The following is a 6000-nucleotide window of genomic DNA, read 5'->3' as shown; positions in this document are numbered from 1 at the left end:
GTACACTGGTTTAATAAAATGCTGATTGGCCAGTAGCCAGGCAGGAAGTATAGGTGGGATAAGCAGACAGGAGAATTCTGGGAAGAAGATGGTTGAGTCAGGAGACACCAGCCCGCCATCCAGGGAGCAGCATGTAATAGTATACAGGTAAAGCCACGGAACACATCGTGACATACAGATTAACAGAAATGGGCTGAGTTTAAGTGTAAGAGCTAGTCAGTAGTAAGCCTGAGCTAATGGCTGAGCAGTTTTAATTAACATAAGCCTCTGTGTATTTACTTGTCTGAGCGGCTGCAGGACTGGGCGTGATACAGAAAAACTTCTGACTACAAGATCTAGCCTAGAACTTACTCTACACAGACCTATGCTGATTGGCTCCCCAGAAAATCCAAAAATTTTTACCACTATGAAGTCTAAGGGAATGACACCTACATGGACTACCTTCTAGTGTCTGTGTTGCTTAGATTAAAATCATTAGAAGCAATTTAACCTTTTATCTCTTACAGTTATTTTCTTATGGCTAAATTAAAATATTACTGATGTTTCATGTTCTAGTCAGGTCTCATGTGATATTTGATCTGTAGAAGAATACAGAAAGAAGAATGTAGCTAAAAATGAACTCCCCTCATTACACACAAATTCCACAGACACTAATCCTGTATCATTTCATTGTAACCATGGGTTAACTTTAAATAAAGGAGAAAAGACAGTTAAAAGAAACAGTTCAGATTAACAAACTGTTCTTAAATACAAGGTTGACTGCCAGCCATAAGGCAGACCCTGGGGTACAATGATGCCCTTGCAGGGCTTGCTTGACAGTGGGAAACAAATCAGAAAGGACTGCTCTGTTCTGGTTACTCATCCAGATGTAACTCCTCCCTGATGTTCCTCATATTCAGTTAATAGCCTGGCTTCACCATGAAAATCACAGCTGTCAAAATGATCTATATAGAGGCCCCATGTCTCTCCACCCAACACCTGGCTCCTCCTCCTCCACACTTCATCTTCCTACCTGTAACCAGAGATGAACAGTCCCCATCCTGACCAAGACTGGCTCCTCCACCATGCACAGCTCCCCTCCCCCGCCAGGAAGGTCCTCCTGCAGTCTCATATCTTCCATCTGAATCCTTCTCATTGCCTTACAATTACTGTCTTAAATTCATTCTTATACTCTCAGCCACCACCCAGTTTTACTATTCTTTTGTCCAGCCACTAAGATGTTTTAAGAGCCTGTCTTAGTTACTCTTCTATTGCTGTGAGTGACACCATGGCCAAGGCAACTTTTAAAACAAAACATTTAGTCGAGGGCTTGCTCACAGTTTCGGAGGGTTAGTCCATGATCATCATGGCAGGAAGCAAGCAGGCAGGATGCTGGAGCAGGAGCTGAGAACTCCCATCCTGATCCACAGGCATCGTTCTTGTTCTTGCCCAAATGGTTCAGACACAATTGTGTTCTCTCTCTCTCTCTCTCTCTCTCTCTCTCTCTCTCTCTCTCTCTCTCTCTCTCATATTCAAAGCGTACATGGACTCTCCCCACTTCTCCCCATCCCCCTCACATTCCCATGCCCCAACCCAACATGGTCTCTCATCACAGTGCTCTTGTTTCTACCTTGTTGTCTTCTCCAAATGTAGCATCTGATCAATCCTTTTCTCTACTTGAAACCCTGCAATGACTTAGAGGGAAAATACAAGTGTTTACAGTCAACTCAAAAGCCCCTGGCCTCCCTAACCTCATTTTATACTCCTCCCTGCACACTGTGTTCAAGATTCCTCAGCCTTCTTGCTAGTCTTCAAATATATCCATTGTCACTCTTCCTAAGGGTTCCTGCTACAAGCCGGGATCCCAAGCTTACTTAAACAAGCATGTGAAAATGAATTCACCCTAATGACACCAAATATAATTTGTGATTAACAAAATAAACTAAATATGATACAGTGACACTCTGGGGTCCCTAACAAGTCCTCCTCTACATTTATAAAAGTTCCAGCTAAAAATACCTCCATCTAGAACATTCCCCTAACAGGGGAATAAAATCTTTATTCAATAATTATCTGGACTAAAATCTTTCCATGCCCATTTTTCTGCAGTTCTGGCAACAAATTGATAACCTCAGGCACTTTTTAATTAGCTACCTTTAAAAAAAATGATTTGCTAAATTAGTCAACTATGAAATCACCTCACCCAACCGATTAAGTTCAGATTGCATTTCAAATCCATCACCTGTTTTTACTGTATGAACATACCATCACTCCAGGATTGTTAATTACAGTGTTTATCTGCCTGTGTTTTCTTATGTACATAGCACAGTGTGCAGCCAGTGCCAGCTGGCATGTCTCTATCCTACTGTTTGAAGTGGCCTGCAAGCCACTGGGTGACATTCCTATAGCCAGAAATAGGACTGCACTGCCTCCATTGTTTACCCAAGGGAGATAATATTTAAAGATAAGCCGCCTTCTATCCAGGCAGGTCACCTGTGCCAATGGACAGGAGAGGAGCTCTAGCTTGCCTTAGAAAAGACTCTGGTTGCCATGCTTAATTAGCCTGACAGCTGTGCTGATTCATGGGAAGCCACACCCCTCCTCATGTCCTTCACACTCAAATAGCATTTGTGAAGCTACCACCATTTCGAAAGCATGTTCTATGACCTTATTTACACCTCAGATTAAGACTCGCAGCCAGGTGGTGTTAATTCCACCTCCTAGACGTGAATACAGAACACAAGGAGGCTTAAATAACTGACATCAAGTGAATGACAGCCAGAACAGGCTCTGTGACACCTGACTGATGACAAGCCACCTCCCACCCCTCTGCTGTCACCATTGTCTCCACACACTATCTCCGTACTCACCTCACCTCCATCACTTCTCTCAGTAGCACTTGGGCTCAGAGGCACAGCTGTCCTTCAGGGTCCGGCACCATGTGTCCAGCTCCTGGGATACCTTCCAGGTTTTTTAATTGCTTCCCTGGGTCTTTCCTCAAGCTAATCCCACTTCATTTTCCCTAAGGTTGTCACTGGCCTTTCAAGGCAGCTAATGAGAAAGTTGAGTCTCAAGGACTTCACTGATGTCTCCTGTGGCTTCTCCCTGGGAAAAAAAGAGTATACCAATGTGCCCCAGCCTGAACCTCTAGAGTGCAGTCTCCAGTGGCACTGATGCCTACACCGACCTGCCTATAGCCACAGAAGCCTGCCTTCCCTCTGAGGGAAAACAAGTGGACAGTGGGATTGGCGAGGATACCGTGTGGTGGGACTCCCCACCTAACAGAAAGATCATGGACCTCATTGGACCAATAGCTCAAGATAAAGAAAGGATGCAATTATATGTTGGATTCAGCAGAACTTAAGGACAACTCATTAGATGCTCTGTATTGCTGTATTGCTAGCCTTCTACTCTTCTTTTATCACGTGCTTCTCAGGGTTGATAGAGGAGAATGAGGATTCCATTGCATTTGAGTTTATCCTGCCAAATCTGTCCCAAGAGTAGGGTGTTTACTAGATCTTTACATCTCCATTCCAGCTCCCACTGGCAGTAAAGATCCTTGTCATTCTGTGCTCCAGAATTGAATCTGGTGCTAGATTATTTCATTAATGTGAACCTATTTACAAATATCAAGACTTCACATCATGCCTCACCAGAAACAGCATAACCTTTAAATTAGCATAAGACAACAGAACCACTTCAGAATATTCTCAGACGTCCAAACCCAGAGATAACTAATTGTTTGGTCAAAACTAAGATACACATATAGTAGGATTTCTTCCACCAGGTGGCAGCCAAACCTTAGAAAAAAATTATGGTGTAAGCCGTCCACTTGTCTCCTGACAGAGAAAATTTTACTCTGTTCAGGAGGCCCACCATCTTCAAACCCTATTCAGAAAATTGTAATGAGATGGAAATTGGAGCAGGTGGCTTTGACAGGGTGACAGGGCTGAACAGATACTCTGGCAGGCAGCCTGCATCAAGTTCACCTGCCTGATAATGTTCACTGCAGTATTCGTATTGGGAAACTCAAATAGTGGAGTACTGAGGCAGTCCTGAACACAAGTAGTCCAGGGAAGTCCCAGGCCCCTCAGAGCAATAAATCTTACATGGCATCTCAGCTTTCCCTGTTACTATTCTACACCCATACAAAAACACTGTCCTTGACTGAGCTCACAGAAATAATGGGAAAAGATAGACACAATAGGAAAATAAAGCAAAAGAAACTGTCCCTATGGACGTCTCTTCTCTCCTCCCCCAGACAAAGTCCTTGAGTGAACAAAAGAAATATTAATAGCATGAGGCCAGTATATTTAATCTTTCTAAAAAAAACATGGCATACGATAACAAGACAAACAGTCTCATGGACCCAATAACGGCAAGAATAGGAGAATAATAGTGGGCAGATATAATCGTACCCTGAGATGCTACCGTTGTTCCTCATTGGGGAAACTACATAAATTTGGTATAGAAACAAGGAAAGAAAGGAAGCTCTTTCCTTTCCCATTTACTATTTTTTCTTTAAGATTTAGTGCATCTGTATATATTTATGAATCTGTGTATAGGTTTGTGCACATGTGAGTGAAGATGCCCACAGAGTCCAGAAGTGGGCATCAGATCCCCCTGGAGCTGGGGCTACTGGCAGTTGTGAGCTATCCAAATTGTACGCTGGGAACTGAACTCTGGCCTCCGTAAGAACAGTGTACTCTCTTAACCACAGAGACATCTCTTCAGCCCCATACTTTCTGTTTTAACTAGTTTTCCTGGTTTGTTTTTTTTGTTTTTGTTTTTTTTTTTGTTTTGTTTTGTTTTGGTTTTTTGTGTTTTTTTGTGGGTTTTTTTTGTTTTTTTTTTTTTTCTCTTTGAATGTTCTTCATGGGTCAGTTAGCCTGCAAAAGATAACAGAAGAGGTAAGTTCTAAGTCAGCTGTAGTGTAGTATATGTGTGGCTTAGTGCGCTGGTGCGTGGGGAATTTACTATCCCCACCCTTAATGGGCAGTAGGAGTGGATGTCTCCATCATACAGCTGATCTGAGCAGATGGGGGACAGGACCACATATAAACTAGGTGAGTTGAAATGCTGCTCATCACAATATTCTCACTAATGTGAATAAAGTTTTAAAATAACAACTGATACATAAGGGCAGAGCCAGTTTGGGGTGTCCTTCCTGTGATTTACAAGCTACAGTACCCTAGAACAGCTATGAATGCAGCTCAACACAAAATTATAAACCTATAAGCCACGTCATTCCTTTTTACTAGACTTTAACTGCATGCTAGAGCCCTGCCCAATGGAGGCAAGGATTGCAATGTCCCTTCACTCTCTTCTGTTGTTTAGCAGGACATCTTAGCTATGTTAACATTTGACACAAATTTATGAGTAGACAGACTAAGTAATGAATTTTACAGCAGTAAGTATGGTGATATTTTATTTGTGCTGAAATGTGATTTTATTTGTATGTTAATAAATAAAGTTGCCTGGGGATCAGAGCTAAAAGCAAGCCATTTAGCAGAAGTCTAGCAGTGGTGTGGCACATGCCCTTAATCTGATCACATGGCAGGCAGAGTCTCTGTGTGGTCAAGGACACAGCCAAGTGGTGACCCGAACCTTTAATCCCAGTACCAACCATAGAGACCTGGAGGTCTGTATAGACAGGCAGTGACGAGGAAATCATGTGGTTGGGTTTAGAGCCAATGAGACGGTAGAACAGAAAGGCAATAAAAAGACAGGTCACACAGGAGAAGGTCTCTCTCTCTCTCAGGGGAAGGACAGCGGCCAGTGGCAAACTAAAGGCTATTCGCTAGTGCTCTGATCTCTTGGGCTTTTAAGTCTGTATGTGGCTCTATGTGTCTTATTTAATAAGACCATTTACAATTTCGTCTACAAGTAAGAACTCAACACTTGCCTGGGTGTCAGAACAAGAGGCTCCCAGTACAAGCTTTCTATGTGTGTTCCTTTGAAAGACAAGAGGCATGGCAATGCCGACATTCTCCCTCTCTTTTGGAGCCTTTACCCTTCATG

The sequence above is a fragment of the Peromyscus eremicus genome, chromosome 3 (assembly GCF_949786415.1).
Source record: "Peromyscus eremicus chromosome 3, PerEre_H2_v1, whole genome shotgun sequence".
Taxonomy (NCBI): domain Eukaryota; kingdom Metazoa; phylum Chordata; class Mammalia; order Rodentia; family Cricetidae; genus Peromyscus; species Peromyscus eremicus.
Note: the sequence above shows the minus strand (reverse complement) of the source record.